This window comes from Pristiophorus japonicus, chromosome 7, assembly GCF_044704955.1.
Source record: "Pristiophorus japonicus isolate sPriJap1 chromosome 7, sPriJap1.hap1, whole genome shotgun sequence".
Taxonomy (NCBI): Eukaryota; Metazoa; Chordata; class Chondrichthyes; family Pristiophoridae; genus Pristiophorus; species Pristiophorus japonicus.
The window spans coordinates 251285292-251303611 of record NC_091983.1 but is presented as its reverse complement, the minus strand read 5'-3'; positions in this window follow the sequence as shown (position 1 = coordinate 251303611).

Below are 18320 nucleotides of genomic sequence, written 5' to 3'. Positions count from 1 at the left end.
TCACAATCCTGGAACTCCCTCCCTAACAGCACTGTGGGAGCACCTTCACCACACGGACTGCAGCGGTTCAAGAAGGCGGCTCACCACCACCTTCTCAAGGGGCAGTTAGGGATGGGCAATAAATGCCGGCCTTGCCAGCGACGCCCACATCCCAGGTACAACTTTTTAAAAATCAGGACGCTCTTTTCCACAGAAAGGGCAGTGGGAATCTGGAACTGTCCCTCCCAAAGGTTGTGAATGCTGGGGGTCAATGGGTGCTTTCAAAATGGAGAACGCTTCATACCCAATAAACCTGTTAACAATCCATGACCCACACACAATGCCTCATTTATGGGGTGGGTGGGGGTGCGGGGGAAGAGAAAGTCAGGAAGCTGTGGGGGCAGGGAGGTGAGAATGTCAGTAACTTGGGCAAGGGAACAAGCATAGAATTATAGAAATTTACAGCACGGAAGGAGGCCGTTCAGTCCACCATGGATACAAATCTCCTCTGTACCCTCTCCAGTGCAATCACATCCTTCCTGTAATGCGGTGACCAGAACTGCACGCAGTACTCCAGCTGTGGTCTAACCAATGTTTTATACAGTTCAAGCATAACCTCCCTGCTCTTGTATTCTATGCCTCGGCTAATAAAGGCAAGTATTCCGTATGCCTCCTTAACCACCTTATCTACCTTCAGGGATCTGTGGACCTGCACTCCCAGGTCCCGCTGTTGCTCTACATTTCTCAGTGTCCCACCATTTATTGTGTATTCCCTTTCCTTGTTAGCCCTTCCCAAATACATTACCTGCATCCAACTTGCCAGTTTGTCTTGGATCCCATGGCCTTCACTTTCGTGACCAGTCTGCCATGTGGAACCTTGATTGAGCCGTGTCTTTCTAAATGAAGATTTATCCTGACCTCAGGAATTTTTCCAATAATTTCCCCATCACCGAGGTTAGGCTGACTTGCCAGTAATTACTCGGTCTATCCCTTTCTCCCTTTTTAAACAAGCGTACAACGTTAGCAGTCCTCCAGTCCTCTGGCACCACACCTGTAGCCAGAGAGAACGGGAAAATAATGCTCAGAGCCTCTGCTATTTCCTTCTTTGCTTCTCTTAACAGCCTAGGATACATTTCATCCGGTCCTGGGGATTTATCCACTTTCAAAACTGCTAAGCCCCTTAATACTTCCTCTGTCACTATGTTTATCTCGTCTAATATTTCACACTCCTCCTCCCTGATTGCAAAGTCTGCATCGCCCCTCTCTTTTCTGAAAACAGACGCAAAGTATACATTCAGAATCATACCCACGCCTTCCACCTCCACACACAGATTACCCTCATGGTCTCTTATAGGCCCCACTCTTCCTTTAGTTATCCTCGTGCTTGCAATTAATTTATTTAGGAAGGTTCAGGGACCTGGGGGGGTGGGGGGCAGGGAAGGAAAGGGTCAGGAACCCCGGGGGGGAAGGTCAGGAACTCGAGTGGGGGGAGAGAAGGTCAGGAACTCGAGGGGGGGGGAGAGAAGGTCAGGAACTCGAGGGGGGGGGAGAGAAGGTCAGGAACTCGAGGGGGGGGGGAGAGAAGGTCAGGAACTCGAGGGGGGGGAGAGAAGGTCAGGAACTCGAGGGGGGGGGAGAGAAGGTCAGGAACTCGGGAGTGGGGGGGAGGTCAGGAACTCGGGAAGGGGGGGGGAGAAGGTCAGGAACTCGAGGGGGGGGATAGAAGATCAGGAACTCGAGGGGGGGGAGAGAAGGTCAGGAACTCGGGGGGGGGGGGAGGTCAGGAACTCGAGGGGGGGGAGGTCAGGAACTCGAGGGGGGGGGAGAGAAGGTCAGGAACTCGGGAGTGGGGGGGAGGTCAGGAACTCGGGAAGGGGGGGGAGAGAAGGTCAGGAACTCGGGAGGGGGGGGAGAGAAGGTCAGGAACTCGAGTGGGGGGAGAGAAGGTCAGGAACTCGAGGGGGGGAGGAGAGAAGGTCAGGAACTCGGGGGGGGGGAGGAGAGAAGGTCAGGAACTCGGGGGGGGGAGGAGAGAAGGTCAGGAACTCGGGGGGGGGGGAGGAGAGAAGGTCAGGAACTCTGGGGGGGGGAGAGAAGGTCAGGAACTCTGGGGGGGGAGAGAAGGTCAGGAACTCTGGGGGGGGGAAGAGAAGGTCAGGAACTCTGGGGGGGGGAGAGAAGTCAGGAACTCAGGGGGGGGAGAGAAGGTCAGGAACTCGGCGGGGGGGGAGAGAGGTCAGGAACTCGAGGGGGGGGGGAGAGAGGTCAGGAACTCGAGGGGGGGGAGGTCAGGAACTCGAGGTGGGGGAGAGAAGGTCAGGAACTCAGGGGGGGGGGAGAGAAGGTCAGGAACTCGAGGGGGGAGAGAAGAGAGAAGGTCAGGAACTCGAGGGGGGGGGAGGTCAGGAACTCTGGGGGAAGGTGATGAACTTGGCCTGGATGGCTTGGAGAGGAATTTTCCCAGATTTTTTCCCCCAATTGGCCTGGGTTTTGACCTGTTTTTTTGCTTCTCCCAGGAGATCACATGGCTCCGGCTGGGCCCGATCAATCATGAGCATCGAGAGCAAAGTACTGAGAGGACTTGACGTCTCGAAAATGTTTCGGTGCAGGGGCTGTTGCAGTCGTGTGGGTCGGCCTGGTTGGGCCGGGTGCTCTTTACCTGTCTGCCATTGTCCATTGTTCATGGGTTTATCTGTAACCTTCAGGTTTGCTGACTGAGGGCCGTGCGGCTCTGTCGGCCGGCGCGGACACGATTTGCTGAAATGGCCTCAATCTGCGCTGTAAATTTCTATGTTTCTATATGCCAGCTTGGCGGGCAGGAGGTCACTTACCGTGACTTGGCCATCAGCGGGGTCAGCGCGCGGTTCGCACAAGTACTTCCTTCCCGTTGGATGTAGACCTGGAGAGGGGAGAACAGCGAATAAACTCGGTAAGCCCACCAATTTCCGCCCCATAGAACATTAAGTCGATGTTGTCCATTCGGTTCCTGACCTCATCCTTGATGTGTTTTAGTTTGGAGAAGGACTGCTCACCACTGCCATTTGATACCACCACCGACAGATATATCGGAAGATCTATTTCAGTGTTAGCAAAGCTTTGGGTGAGGGTGTGCGTATGGCGGGATTGGTACAGTCTCAGCTCTGCTGGCTTCGTTTGTTTGACACAAAAGCTCTGTCGGGGATGCCAGCGAGCTAGAAAACCGGATGAATTCGCTTTCAGTCCTAGGTTCCAGATCTTTGGGATAGGAGCGGGCAAGATGTGCTGTGGCTTGCTTGACCTCATGGGTCGAGAGAGCAGCTAGCTTGGGCAGGAATCCAAACTTACAGTTGATTTCCCTTGTCTGCTCCAAGGCGGTGTTTCAAAGTATTGATTAGTTGATCGATGATGACAAGGAACACTTCAGTTTTGAACTTCCCCCTTGGGTGACAGCAGAGTGTTTTCAGCATCTCCATCGTCATAGCGATGGGCGCGTACCCAGATGCACCTCTGAGCTGAATTGTGGACACACACTTTAATCCCGAGGTCCTCAAACTCTGTCCGCTGGGTCTTGACAAAATCGACAAGAGACTCGAGCAAGGACAACATGACATTCAGATTCAAGCCGGTCTCTTGAAGAGAGATTGGTCAGGTAAAAGTGCGTCAAGACTGTGTTCTAACTAACAATGAGAATAACTGAATCCAGTACGCCCAGTTTGTCAATTCAGCATTCAACTTCCTGTTCCCCATCAGTCGCCAGGGATCCCAACACTTCGCATATGGGAGTGTAACCTTTGAGTACTGTTTCATACCTTGCTGACCATCACGTAGCAGAAAGCTATTTGACGACAGACAGCCCTAAAGGCTTTAGTTTGTCATAAAGCACGTCGCCAGCGATACGTCGATGCAGAGAGAAAAGCGTACAACTTTTGTACAATGCCAAACAACCTGAGGATCACTGGGCTGCACCGGGCACTGTTTTTCCCCACAAGGTTGAGTGAGTGCGCTGTGCATGGTATAAACATCACACATGGACATTGCTCTTTGATGATAGTTTGGAACACCAATGTATTTCCCACTCATATTTGAAGCATTATCACAAGATTGTCCGCGACAATTTTGTATGTCGATCCCGTTCTCGTCCAGAAAGGCCAATATTATTTGTTATTTCTTGTCCAGTATGACCGATTATCGGCAAGAACTTTAGGAACCTTTCCTCAGGACCAGTCGGTCGAACATAACGGATGACAAATGTCAGCTGATCTGAGAGTGTGACCTCAAGTCGCTGGAGATATATCACCAACGATGTCTCCGCAAGATCCTACAAATCCCCTGGGAGGACAGGCACACCAATATCAGTGTCCTCGCCCAGGCCAACATCCCCGGCATTGAAGCACTGACCACACTCGATCAGCTCCGCTGGGCAGGCCACATAGTTCACATGCCAGACATGAGACTCCCGAAGCAATTGCTCTACGCGGAACTCTTTCATGGCAACCGAGCCAAAGGTGGGCAGCAGAAACGTTACAAGGACACCCTCAAAGTCTCCCTGGTAAAGTGCGACATCACCACTGACACCTGGGAGTCCCTGGCCAAAGACCGCCCGAGGTGGAGAAAGTCCATCCGGGAGGGCGCTGAGCTCTTCGAGTCTCAATGCAAAGAGCGTGAAGAGGTCGGGCGCAGACAGCGGAAGGAGCGCGCAGCAAACCAGCCCCACCCACCCCTTCCCTCGACAACTGTCTGTCCCACCTGTAACAGGGTCTGTGGCTCTCGTATCGGACTGTTCAGCCACTAAAGAACTCACTTCAGGAGTGGAAGCAAGTCTTCCTCGATTCCGAGGTGATGATGGTGATGGGTGACGTCTGCATTGAATCGACAGATATTGAATAGAACTTCGCTGATTTCAATTCCTGGATAATCGCCTCAAGTACTTTGCCACCCATCAGACGAATCAGTTCTTCACAAGCGGTGGAAGACAAGTATGAAGTATGCCCCTTGCCTTTGTTGGCGAACCGCTTGATATGTTCAACAAGAAATGCATCGCAGTTTGCGAGAACCTTCAACACACCCAGATAATTACCATTACTTGGAGAGCCAATGATTTTATCTCTGCCTCGCAAAGAAAGGTTATCACACAGACAGCCCGCTCTAGCACCTTGTGTCAGTACTGCCATTCATTTTCAAACTGGAAGACAATATGACCATCCACACAACCAGTGCCTGCTTGTCTAGTGCACGTTACTTCTCTAGGCTGCTGGCGGTTTGCGTGAGATGAAATCCTCTCATCTCCATGCTTCCAGCCATGAGTAAAATGGCTACTTGTTCGTGCTGTGACTTTGCAAGCAAAGCAGTATACTCTACTGCTTGATGGTGAATAACAAACCACGTACGCTCCACACGTTCCCCTGTCAGCGGGTGCACACGGGTGAAGAAGGACTTCGAGCAGTATCGGCGACATCCTTCCTCGGCATGAGTTACGCCCGAGTTTTGGAAATCTTTATCGCAGTTTCGCCAGTCCTCACTACTTTTTGCAATCTGTAAGGAGGGGGTGGGGGGGGGCGGTGGTCTCTATCAGGGGGTCAGGTTCCCTTCTGACCAACTTGAGCGGTTTCGAATCGCTCCCCTTCCCTTGGGTTCTGTACTCTGGATTTATTTGGGGGGTGTGACAAAAGTGCAGAGGACGCTGGTTTGATGCAAAAGAACTTTGGTTTTATTACAGTCAAAGTAATACAGGCTTATTACTCCAGTCAGAAAATACAAGGCTAAACTTACAATCACTCTAATAAAAGACAATATGAGGAAAGGTACAAGGTCAAACTGATAATCACTCTAATAAAGTACAATACACTACACGTTCAAAGGGGGTTACAGTAGAATTACACCTCCCACCTCCCAATACCTAATTCTAGCTAGGTTAGGCTCCAGGGCAGGCAAGGACTATGCTTACCAATCTTTTTGATAGTTAATGGTAGATCGCGGTGGTTTTTCCCTTGATACCACGTTGACTGTGGTTGGTCGCTGCTGCGATGATGATGTTCTTCCTTCCTTCAGGACTTCGAGGCTGGAGAAGTTAGTTTACAACTGTCGTGTTGGTTTCTCTCCTTGTCATGGTGACATACTCGCAGTATGGCACCTGAGGTAGTAGCAGACTTGTAGCTACTTAGCAACCAGCTCTGTTTAAAACGGGGGCCAGTTATACAATTTCAGTGTTCTAATCTTGGCCCCAAATCTGTTCAAAATCCTTTGTATAATTTTGGCGGGCTTGGTTCTTTGTAATATTTTGTCGGGCTTGTTAAAAGTTGATATGTTTTGGGTGGGTTGATGTTCAAAAACTGTTTCCTGATGGAAATATTAGTTTGGTAATTGCAATGTCCTTTTGTGCTTAGTCTTTCGCATACAAGCTGGATTGGGCCTCTTTGTGATGTATGTGCTGAAATGGTTGTCCAGACCCATGTTGATGGTTAGCGACCTCTGGGTGATTTTGTGATGTTAATGTCTCTTGTGGGGGAAGGATTTTCAAATACTCATTCCTCCAGACAGGTTAACTTAGTCCTCACACCCAGGTAGCTTCACTTAATTAGACTGTCTCTTGCTAGTTCCGTAGATCCGCCCACAACCTTGAGTTTGTCTTTTAAAATCCCAAATTCTATTAAAGTTCGTAGTTTCTTCCATAAACACTTTAGAGTTCCAAACTTTTCGGTAGATAGTCCCAAATTAAATTTCCTTTCGAATGAGCCCAAAACACTGGGGGAGTTTCTTGTGAATTTTGCATCCCTTCAAATCCAATGGCTTTGTATGTCTTCTGAGATATTGTCTCCCCACAGCCCAATGTCACTCGTAAGCTGCACCTCTTTCAGCTCACAATGCGCCGGTTGGTTTTCATCTTCAGCTTTTTGAACTTGGAGCTCCAACTCGGACAACTCCAGGTCCGGTGCCACTTGTGGTTTCGTCATTGAAGTTGACTGCACAGTGTCGTCCTGGCCTTCATCTTCATGACCTTGAGTTTTTAGTTGGAAAAAGTTATGTAGTTTAAGCAGTTTAGCTACGTCTCGTCTCCTTTGCCCCTCGCGTTGTTGGTGCTTTTCCCATTCCCCGCCCCCGATTTGTATGTAGAATGCATCTCGAGAGCAAGGGCATCTCGAGTCTGTTTACATCAAGTGGAGAATGACATGTGCCGAGCCCTCGTGACATCACTCTGCTCTTGCTACATCACTTTGTGTCAATACTGTTTACCCTTAATCCCACCCTGTACAGGCCCCACTCTAGGCTCGGGTCCCGGGCAACTGTTCCATCTGCCCCCCCGCCCCCTCCCCTTAATCCGTCCCTGAGTATAATGGAGGGAAATGTGAGGTTATTCACTTTGCTGGGAAGAATAGAAAAACACAATATTTTTTAAATGGTGAGAAACTGTAAAACGTTGGTGTTGAGAGAGGTTTGGGTGTCCCCATGCAAGAAACACAGGAACAGCAAGCAATTGGGAAGGCAAATGGCATGCTGTCCTTTATTGCAAGGAGGTTGCAGTACAAGAGTAAGGAAGTCCTGCTACAATTGTACAGGGTCTGGGTGAGACCACACCTGGAGTACCGAGCACAGTTTTGGGGATCTGGGTGAGACCACACCTGGAGTACCGAGCACAGTTTTGGGGGTCTGGGTGAGACCACACCTGGAGTACCATGCACAGTTTTGGGGGTCTGGGTGAGACCACACCTGGAGTACCGAGCACAGTTTTGGGGGTCTGGGTGAGACCACACCTGGAGACAAGTGCACAGTTTTGGGGGTCTGGGTGAGACCACACCTGGAGTACCATGCACAGTTTTGGGGGTCTGGGTGAGACCACACCTGGAGTACCATGCAAAGTTTTGGGGGTCTGGGTGAGACCACACCTGGAGTACTGTGCACAGTTTTGGGGGTCTGGGTGAGACCACACCTGGAGACCTGAGCACAGTTTTGGGGGTCTGGGTGAGACCACACCTGGAGACCTGAGCACAGTTTTGGGGGTCTGGGTGAGACCACACCTGGAGACCTGAGCACAGTTTTGGGGGTCTGGGTGAGACCACACCTGGAGACAAGTGCACAGTTTTGGGGGTCTGGGTGAGACCACACCTGGAGACCTGAGCACAGTTTTGGGGGTCTGGGTGAGACCACACCTGGAGACCTGAGCACAGTTTTGGGGGTCTGGGTGAGACCACACCTGGAGACCTGAGCACAGTTTTGGGGGTCTGGGTGAGACCACACCTGGAGACCTGAGCACAGTTTTGGGGGTCTGGGTGAGACCACACCTGGAGACCTGAGCACAGTTTTGGGGGTCTGGGTGAGACCACACCTGGAGACCTGAGCACAGTTTTGGGGGTCTGGGTGAGACCACACCTGGAGACAAGTGCACAGTTTTGGGGGTCTGGGTGAGACCACACCTGGAGACAAGTGCACAGTTTTGGGGGTCTGGGTGAGACCACACCTGGAGACCTGAGCACAGTTTTGGGGGTCTGGGTGAGACCACACCTGGAGACAAGTGCACAGTTTTGGGGGTCTGGGTGAGACCACACCTGGAGACCTGAGCACAGTTTTGGGGGTCTGGGTGAGACCACACCTGGAGACAAGTGCACAGTTTTGGGGGTCTGGGTGAGACCACACCTGGAGACCTGTGCACAGTTTTGGGGGCTGAAATTGCCCACAGCCCGAAACAAGGCGCACCTCCCCTTTTTGCCGATGTGTTACTGCCGTAACGGATGTGACGAGCATTAGACGGAAATTTCAGCTATTTTACTGAAAACAAGTTGCTGAGCGGTATTGGTGGTGGAGATGGGCTGTGTGTGGGGGGGATGGGCTGTGTGCACGGAGTGGGGGGTGTGGGGGGGAATGGGCTGTGTGGGGGGGGATGGGCTGTGTGTGGGGGGGGATGGGCTGTGTGGGGGGGGGATGGGTTGTGTGTGGGGGGGGGATGGGCTGTGTGGGGGGGGGATGGGCTGTGTGTGGGGGGGGGATGGGCTGTGTGTGGGGGGGGATGGGCTGTGTGGTGGGGGGATGGGCTGTGTGGGGGGGATGGGTTGTGTGTGGGGGGGATGGGCTGTGTGGAGGGGGATGGGTTGTGTGAGGGGGGTGGGCTGTGTGGGGGGGATGGGCTGTGTGGGGGGGATGGGCTGTGTGGGGGGGGGATGGGCTGTGTGGGGGGGGATGGGCTGTGTGGGGGGGGGATGGGCTGTGTGGGGGGGAATGGGCTGTGTGGCGGGGGATGGGCTGTGTGGGGGGGATGGGCTGTGTGGGGGGGATGGGCTGTGTGTGGGGGGGGAATGGGCTGTGTGGGGGGGGATGGGTTGTGTGTGGGGGGGATGGGCTGTGTGGGGGGGGATGGGCTGTGTGGTGGGGGGATGGGCTGTGTGGTGGGGAGATGGGCTGTGTGGGGGGGGATGGGCTGTGTGGGGGGGGGATGGGCTGTGGGGGGGGGATGGGCTGTGTGGGGGGGGGATGGGCTGTGTGGGGGGGATGGGTTGTGTGGGGGGGATGGGCTGTGTGGGGGGGGGGTGGGCTGTGTGGGGGGGATGGGCTGTGTGGGGGGGTGGGCTGTGTGGGGGGGATGGGCTGTGTGAGGGGGGGTGGGCTGTGTGGGGGGGATGGGCTGTGTGGGGGGGGGTGGGCTGTGTGGGGGGGATGGGCTGTGTGGGGGGGGGTGGGCTGTGTGGGGGGGATGGGCTGTGTGGGGGGGGGGTGGGCTGTGTGGGGGGGATGGGCTGTGTGGGGGGGGGTGGATGGGCTGTGTGGGGGGGAATGGGCTGTGTGGGGGGGGGTGGGCTGTGTGGGGGGGGATGGGTTGTGTGGGGGGGATGGGTTGTGTGGGGGGGGGTGGATGGGCTGTGTGGGGGGGAATGGGCTGTGTGGGGGGGGGTGGGCTGTGTGGGGGGGGATGGGTTGTGTGGGGGGGATGGGTTGTGTGGGGGGGGATGGGCTGTGTGGGGGGGGGATGGGCTGTGTGGGGGGGGGATGGGCTGTGTGGGGGGGGGTGGGCTGTGTGGGGGGGAGGGGCTGTGTGGGGGGGGGTGGATGGGCTGTGTGGGGGGGAATGGGCTGTGTGGGGGGGGGTGGGCTGTGTGGGGGGGGATGGGTTGTGTGGGGGGGATGGGTTGTGTGGGGGGGGATGGGCTGTGTGGGGGGGGGATGGGCTGTGTGGGGGGGGGATGGGCTGTGTGGGGGGGGGATGGGCTGTGTGGGGGGGGAATGGGCTGTGTGGGGGGATGGGCTGTGGGGGGGGGATGGGCTGTGTGGGGGGGGGATGGGCTGTGTGGGGGGGATGGGTTGTGTGTGGGGGGGGGTGGGCTGTGTGGTGGGGGGATGGGCTGTGTGGGGGGGATGGGTTGTGTGGGGGGGATGGGCTGTGTGGGGGGGATGGGCTGTGTGGGGGGGATGGGCTGTGTGGGGGGGGTGGGCTGTGTGGGGGGGAATGGGCTGTGTGGGGGGGGATGGGCTGTGTGGGGGGAATGGGCTGTGTGTGGGGGGAATGGGCTGTGTGGGGGGGAATGGGCTGTGTGGGGGGGGATGGGCTGTGTGTGGGGGGAATGGGCTGTGTGGGGGGAATGGGCTGTGTGGGGGGGGATGGGCTGTGTGGGGGGAATGGGCTGTGTGGGGGGGGAATGGGCTGTGTGGGGGGAATGGGCTGTGTGGGGGGAATGGGCTGTGTGGGGGGAATGGGCTGTGTGGGGGGAATGGGCTGTGTGGGGGGATGGGCTGTGTGGGGGGGATGGGCTGTGTGGGGGGGGTGGGCTGTGTGTGGGGGGGGGGATGGGCTGTGGGGGTTGGGCTGTGTGGGGGGGGTGGGCTGTGTGGGGGGGGTGGATGGGCTGTGGGGGATGGGCTGTGTGGGGGGGGTGGGCTGTGTGGGGGGGGAATGGGCTGTGTGGGGGGGGAATGGGCTGTGTGGGGGGGGTGGGCTGTGTGGGGGGGGTGGATGGGCTGTGGGGGATGGGCTGTGTGGGGGGGGTGGGCTGTGTGGGGGGGGAATGGGCTGTGTGGGGGGGGAATGGGCTGTGTGGGGGGGGTGGATGGGCTGTGGGGGATGGGCTGTGTGGGGGGGGTGGGCTGTGTGGGGGGGGAATGGGCTGTGTGGGGGGGGAATGGGCTGTGTGGGGGGGGTGGATGGGCTGTGGGGGATGGGCTGTGTGGGGGGGGTGCTGTGTGGGGGGGATGGGCTGTGTGGGTGGGGTGGATGGGCTGTGGGGGATGGGCTGTGTGGGGGGGGTGCTGTGTGGGGGGGATGGGCTGTGTGGGTGGGGTGGATGGGCTGTGGGGGATGGGCTGTGTGTGGGGGGTGGATGGGCTGTGGGGGATGGGCTGTGTGGGGGGGGTGGATGGGCTGTGTGCAGGGGGATGGGCTGTGGGGGATGGGCTGTGTGGGGGGGGTGGATGGGCTGTGTGCAGGGGGATGGGCTGTGTGGGGGGGGTGGATGGGCTGTGGGGGAGAATGGGCTGTGTGGGGGGGGTGGATGGGCTGTGTGGGGGGGGTGCTGTGTGTGGGGGGGGGGAGTGGCCGTGATATCCAGCTGATGCCTTTATCTTCTCTTCTTGTCAGGTGGTCCCTCGTATTGAGGATGACTTGGTTCCACGCCAAAAAGGAATGTGTTTAATGAGTTCCCAGGTGTTTGAAATAAGGACCTAATATTCCGGATCCTGAACTACATCCTGAAGGGTGGAAGATGCCTGTGGGTGGATTGTTTTAACGTGGGGTGACCGTTGTACACCAGCCACCACACGGGCTTGACAGAGCGAGGTCTTGGTCCAGGGGCACGGGTTAACCAGGACGACTGGAGACCAGCTCTGCTGCACGGACTTAGTGCGCCCACATATCGCAGTGTGGGCTGGGCCCGTGCTGCCCCTGGGCCCTCGGCTCTCCCTCACCCCGAACTCTCGTCTCTCCTGGGCCCCGACCTCTCACCTCTCCTGGGCCTCGAACTCTCACCTCTCCTGGGCCTCAAACTCTCACCTCTCCTGGAACCCGACCTCTCACCTCTCCTGACCTCGAACTCTCACCTCTCCTGGGCCTCGAACTCTCACCTCTCCTGGGCCTCGAACTCTCACCTCTCCTGGGCCTCGAACTCTCGCCTCTCCTGGGCCTTGAACTCTCGCCTCTCCTGGGCCTCGAACTCTCGCCTCTCCTGGGCCTCGAACTCTCGCCTCTCCTGGGCCTCGAACTCTCGCCTCTCCTGGGCCTCGAACTCTCCCCTCTCCTGGGCCTCTAACTCTCACCTCTCCTGGGCCTCGAACTCTCACCTCTCCTGGGCCTCGAACTCTCACCTCTCCTGGGCCTCGAACTCTCGCCTCTCCTGGGCCTCGAACTCTCGCCTCTCCTGGGCCTCGAACTCTCGCCTCTCCTGGGCCTCGAACTCTCGCCTCTCCTGGGCCTCCAACTCTCACCTCTCCTGGGCCTCAAACTCTCGCCTCTCCTGGGCCTCAAACTCTCGCCTCTCCTGGGCCCCGAACTCTCACCTCTCCTGGGCCTCGAACTCTCACCTCTCCTGGGCCTCAAACTCTCGCCTCTCCTGGGCCCCGAACTCTCACCTCTCCTGGGCCTCAAACTCTCGCCTCTCCTGGGCCCCGAACTCTCGCCTCTCCTGGGCCTCGAACTCTCGCCTCTCCTGGGCCCCGAACTCGCGCCTCTCCTGGGCCCAGGTCTCTCGCCTCTCCTGGGCCCAGGTCTCTCGCCTCTCCTGGGCCTCGAACTCTCGCCTCTCCTGGGCCCCGAACTCTCGCCTTTCCTGGGCCTCGAACTCTCGCCTCTCCTGGGCCCAGGTCTCTCGCCTCTCCTGGGCCCCGAACTCTCACCTCTCCTGGGCCTCGAACTCTCGCCTCTCCTGGGCCTCGAACTCTCGCCTCTCCTGGGCCTCGAACTCTCGCCTCTCCTGGGCCCAGGTCTCTCGCCTCTCCTGGGCCCCGAACTCTCACCTCTCCTGGACCTCGAACTCTCGCCTCTCCTGGGCCTCGAACTCTCGCCTCTCCTGGGCCCAGGTCTCTCGCCTCTCCTGGGCCCCGAACTCTCGCCTCTCCTGGGCCTCGAACTCTCGCCTCTCCTGGGCCCAGGTCTCTCGCCTCTCCTGGGCCTCGAACTCTCGCCTCTCCTGGGCCCCGAACTCTCGCCACTGCTGGGCCACGAACTCTCGCCTCTCCTGGGCCCAGGTCTCTCACCTCTCCTGGACCCCGAACTCTCGCCTCTCCTGGGCCTCGAACTCTCACCTCTCCTGGGCCCCGAACTCTCGCCTCTCCTGGGCCTCGAACTCTCGCCTCTCCTGGGCCCAGGTCTCTCACCTCTCCTGGACCCCGAACTCTCGCCTCTCCTGGGCCTCGAACTCTCACCTCTCCTGGGCCCCGAACTCTCACCTCTCCTGGGCCTCGAACTCTCGCCTCTCCTGGGCCCCGAACTCTCGCCTCTCCTGGACCTCGAACTCTCGCCTCTCCTGGGCCCAGGTCTCTCGCCTCTCCTGGGCCCCGATCTCTCGCCTCTCCTGGGCCTCGAACTCTCGCCTCTCCTGGGCCCCGATCTCTCGCCTCTCCCTCGCCCCGAACTCTCGCCTCTCCTGGGCCTCGAACTCTCGCCTCTCCTGGGCCCAGGTCTCTCGCCTCTCCTAGGCCCCGAACTCTCGCCTCTCCTGGGCCTCGAACTCTCGCCTCTCCTGCGCCCAGGTCTCTCGCCTCTCCTGGGCCCCGAACTCTCACCTCTCCTGGGCCTCGAACTCTCGCCTCTCCTGGGCCCAGGTCTCTCGCCTCTCCTAGGCCCCGAACTCTCGCCTCTCCTGGGCCCCGAACTCTCGCCTCTCCTGGGCCACGAACTCTCGCCTCTCCTGCGCCCAGGTCTCTCGCCTCTCCTGGGCCCCGAACTCTCACTTCTCCTGGGCCCTGAACTCTCTGCTCTCCTGGGCCCCGAACTCTCGCCTCTCCTGGGCCCCGAACTCTCACCTCTCCTGGGCCCCGAACTCTCACCTCTCCTGGGCCTCGAACTCTCACCTCTCCTGGGCCCCGAACTCTCACCTCTCCTGGGCCTCGAACTCTCGCCTCTCCTGGGCCCCGAACTCTCACCTCTCCTGGGCCTCAAACTCTCGCCTCTCCTGGGCCCCGAACTCTCGCCTCTCCTGGGCCCCGAAATCTCGCCTCTCCTGGGCCTCGAACTCTCGCCTCTCCTGGGCCCAGGTCTCTCACCTCTCCTGGACCCCGAACTCTCGCCTCTCCTGGGCCTCGAACTCTCACCTCTCCTGGGCCCCGAACTCTCACCTCTCCTGGGCCTCGAACTCTCGCCTCTCCTGGGCCCCGAACTCTCGCCTCTCCTGGGCCTCGAACTCTCGCCTCTCCTGGGCCCAGGTCTCTCGCCTCTCCTGGGCCCCGATCTCTCGCCTCTCCTGGGCCTCGAACTCTCGCCTCTCCTGGGCCCCGATCTCTCGCCTCTCCCTCGCCCCGAACTCTCGCCTCTCCTGGGCCTCGAACTCTCGCCTCTCCTGGGCCCAGGTCTCTCGCCTCTCCTAGGCCCCGAACTCTCACCTCTCCTGGGCCTCGAACTCTCGCCTCTCCTGCGCCCAGGTCTCTCGCCTCTCCTGGGCCCCGAACTTTCACCTCTCCTGGGCCTCGAACTCTCGCCTCTCCTGGGCCCAGGTCTCTCGCCTCTCCTAGGCCCCGAACTCTCGCCTCTCCTGGGCCCCGAACTCTCGCCTCTCCTGGGCCACGAACTCTCGCCTCTCCTGGGCCCCGAACTCTCACCTCTCCTGGGCCTCGAACTCTCACCTCTCCTGGGCCCCGAACTCTCACCTCTCCTGGGCCTCGAACTCTCGCCTCTCCTGGGCCCCGAACTCTCACCTCTCCTGGGCCTCAAACTCTCGCCTCTCCTGGGCCCCGAACTCTCACCTCTCCTGGGCCTCAAACTCTCGCCTCTCCTGGGCCCCGAACTCTCACCTCTCCTGGGCCTCAAACTCTCGCCTCTCCTGGGCCCCGAACTCTCGCCTCTCCTGGGCCTCGAACTCTCGCCTCTCCTGGGCCCCGAACTCTCACCTCTCCTGGGCCTCAAACTCTCGCCTCTCCTGGGCCCCGAACTTTCGCCTCTCCTGGGCCTCGAACTCTCGCCTCTCCTGGGCCCCGAACTCTCGCCTCTCCCTCGCCTCGAACTCTCGCCTCTCCCTCGCCCCGAACTCTCGCCTCTCCTGGGCCCCGATCTCTCGCCTCTCCCTCGCCCCGAACTCTCGCCTCTCCCTCGCCCCGAACTCTCGCCTGTCCCTCGCCCCGAACTCTCAGCTCTCCTGGGCCCTGAACTCTCGCCTCTCCTGGGCCCTGAACTCTCGCCTCTCCTGGGCCCCGAACTCTCGCCTCTCCTGGGCCCCGAACTCTCGCCTCTCCTGGGCCCCGAACTCTCGCCTCTCCTGGGCCCCGAACTCTGGCCTCTCCTGGGCCCCGAACTCTCGCCTCTCCTGGGCCCTGAACTCTCGCCTCTCCCTCGCCTCGAACTCTCGCCTCTCCCTCGCCCCGAACTCTCGCCTCTCCTGGGCCCCGATCTCTCGCCTCTCCCTCGCCCCGAACTCTCGCCTCTCCCTCGCCCCGAACTCTCGCCTCTCCCTCGCCCCGAACTCTCAGCTCTCCTGGGCCCTGAACTCTCACCTCTCCCGGGCCCCGAACTCTCACCTCTCCCGGGCCCCGAACTCTCGCCTCTCCCGGGCCCCGAACTCTCGCCTCTCCTGACATGATGCCCATTTACTGATAAGGTGGCAGCTGCTCCCTGGCAGCTGGGCCCTGACTTTGTTTGGCAGAGGTTTAAGGAGGGCCAGCCATTCCTCAGGTGTGGAAATTGGAACCCTGGCCCTAGCTGTGTCGGGAAGGACGCCCGTACTGTATCCAGACACAGGAAGACTGGAGTTTGTGAATGTGTGGAGAGAGATTGCTGTGGAGGTGTCGGGTACCTCAATTCATGATTTAACAACATCATTCAATACATGTTCCTCCAACTCCTGACCTTCCATCTCTGAGCCTCTCCTTCACCTCTCATTTCCCACATTCACTATATAGCCACTGATGCACTGTTTGATTGGTGAGGCTTCTATATCCATGTGTGCATACTCTCAATGGAGGGTCCCTTTCATTTGCGAGTTACAGTTGCATGTAATGGGCCCACACTTGCACTAGTTGCCGAAGCCTCATTACACCACTACTCAGCAGCCCTTCTTTGCTTTGCAGGCCAAGGTGTCAGACAACCGATTGGAAGAACAGAGGACTGGTGGGTGGCGAGGCCGATATCCAGCAGCTCACTGACATCGAGGAGAGGGAGCATTGTCGAGTGGGCCCACATGCTGCCGTCCGTGTCGGCCGCAGGCAGTGTGGATTCTGCTGGGGGCAGCATCGCAAAGTGCAGGCCTTCCTTTAATGCCATCACTCCCCGAAAGTCCAAACGCCTACAGGGCAATTGGTGATGAATGTGTGCAAGTTGTTGGCTGGATGGTGCAATGCCCCACCTCACCCAGACCCGTGATGTGCCGTTTATGATTACAGATGAGACCCCGAGTGTGAGTCAGAGCGAGACCGAGACCCTTGAGGCAAGTGTGAGTGAGACTGAGACCCTTGAGGTGAGTGTGAGTGAGAATGAGACCCTTGAGGTGAGTGTGAATGAGACCGAGACCCTTGAGGTGAGTGTGAGTGAGACCGAAACCCTTGAGGTGAGTGTGAGTGAGAGTGAGACCCTTGAGGTGAGTGTGAGTGAGACCGAGACCCTTGAGGTGAGTGTGAGTGAGAGTGAGACCCTTGAGGTGAGTGTGAGTGAGACCGAGACCCTTGAGGTGAGTGAGACCGAGACCCTTGAGGTGAGTGTGAGTGAGAGTGACACCCTTGAGGTGAGTGTGAGTGAGACCGAGACCCTTGAGGTGAGTGAGACCGAGACCCTTGAGGTGAGTGTGAGTGAGAGTGACACCCTTGAGGTGAGTGTGAGTGAGACCGAGACCCTTGAGGTGAGTGTGAGTGAGAGTGACACCCTTGAGGTGAGTGTGAGTGAGACCGAGACCCTTGAGGTGAGTGTGAGTGAGACCGAGACCCTTGAGGTGAATGTGAGTGAGACCGAGACCCTTGAGGTGAGTGTGAGTGAGACCGAGACCCTTGAGATGAGTGTGAGTGAGAGTGAGACCCTTGAGGTGAGTGTGAGTGAGAGTGAGACCCTTGAGGTGAGTGTGAGTGAGAGTGAGACCCTTGAGGTGAGTGTGAGTGAGACCGAGACCCTTGAGGTGAGTGAGAGTGAGACCCTTGAGGTGAGTGTGAGTGAGACAGAGACCCTTGAGGTGAGTGTGAGTGAGACCGAGACCCTTGAGGTGAGTGTGAGTGAGACCGAGACCCTTGAGGTGAGTGTGAGTGAGACCGAGACCCTTGAGGTGAGTGTGAGTGAGAGTGAGACCCTTGAGGTGAGTGTGAGAGAGACCGAGACCCTTGAGGTGAGTGTGAGTGAGACCGAGACCCTTGAGGTGAGTGTGAATGAGAGTGAGACCCTTGAGGTGAGTGAGACCGTGACCGAAACCCTTGAGGTGAGTGTGAGAGAGAGCGAGACCCTTGAGGTGAGTGTGAGTGAGACCGAGACCCTTGAGGTGAGTGTGAGTGAGAGTGAGACCCTTGAGGTGAGTGTGAGTGAGACCGAGACCCTTGAGGTGAGTGTGAGAGAAACCGAGACCCTTGAGGTGAGTGTGAGTGAGACCGAGACCCTTGATGTGAGTGTGAGTGAGACCGAGACCCTTGAGGTGAGTCTGAGTGAGAGTGAGACCCTTGAGGTGAGTGTGAGTGAGAGTGAGACCCTTGAGGTGAGTGTGAGTGAGACCGAGACCCTTGAGGTGAGTGTGAGTGAGACCGAGACCCTTGAGGTGAGTGTGAGTGAGACTGAGACCCTTGAGGTGAGTGTGAGTGAGACCGAGACCCTTGAGGTGAGTGTGAGTGAGAGTGAGACCCTTGAGGTGAGTGTGAGAGAGAGTGAGACCCTTGAGGTGAGTGTGAGAGAGACCGAGACCCTTGAGGTGAGTGTGAGTGAGACCGAGACCCTTGAGGTGAGTGTGAGTGAGACCGAGACCATTGAGGTGAGTGTGAGTGAGAGTGAGACCCTTGAGGTGAGTGTGAGTGAGAGTGAGACCCTTGAGGTGAGTGTGAGTGAGAGTGAGACCCTTGAGGTGAGTGTGAGTGAGACCGAGACCCTTGAGGTGAGTGTGAGTGAGACCGAGACCCTTGAGGTGAGTGTGAGTGAGACCGAGACCCTTGAGGTGAGTGTGAGTGAGACCGAGACCCTTGAGGTGAGTGTGAGTGAGAGTGAGACCCTTGAGGTGAGTGTGAGAGAGACCGAGACCCTTGAGGTGAGTGTGAGTGAGAGTGAGACCCTTGAGGTGAGTGTG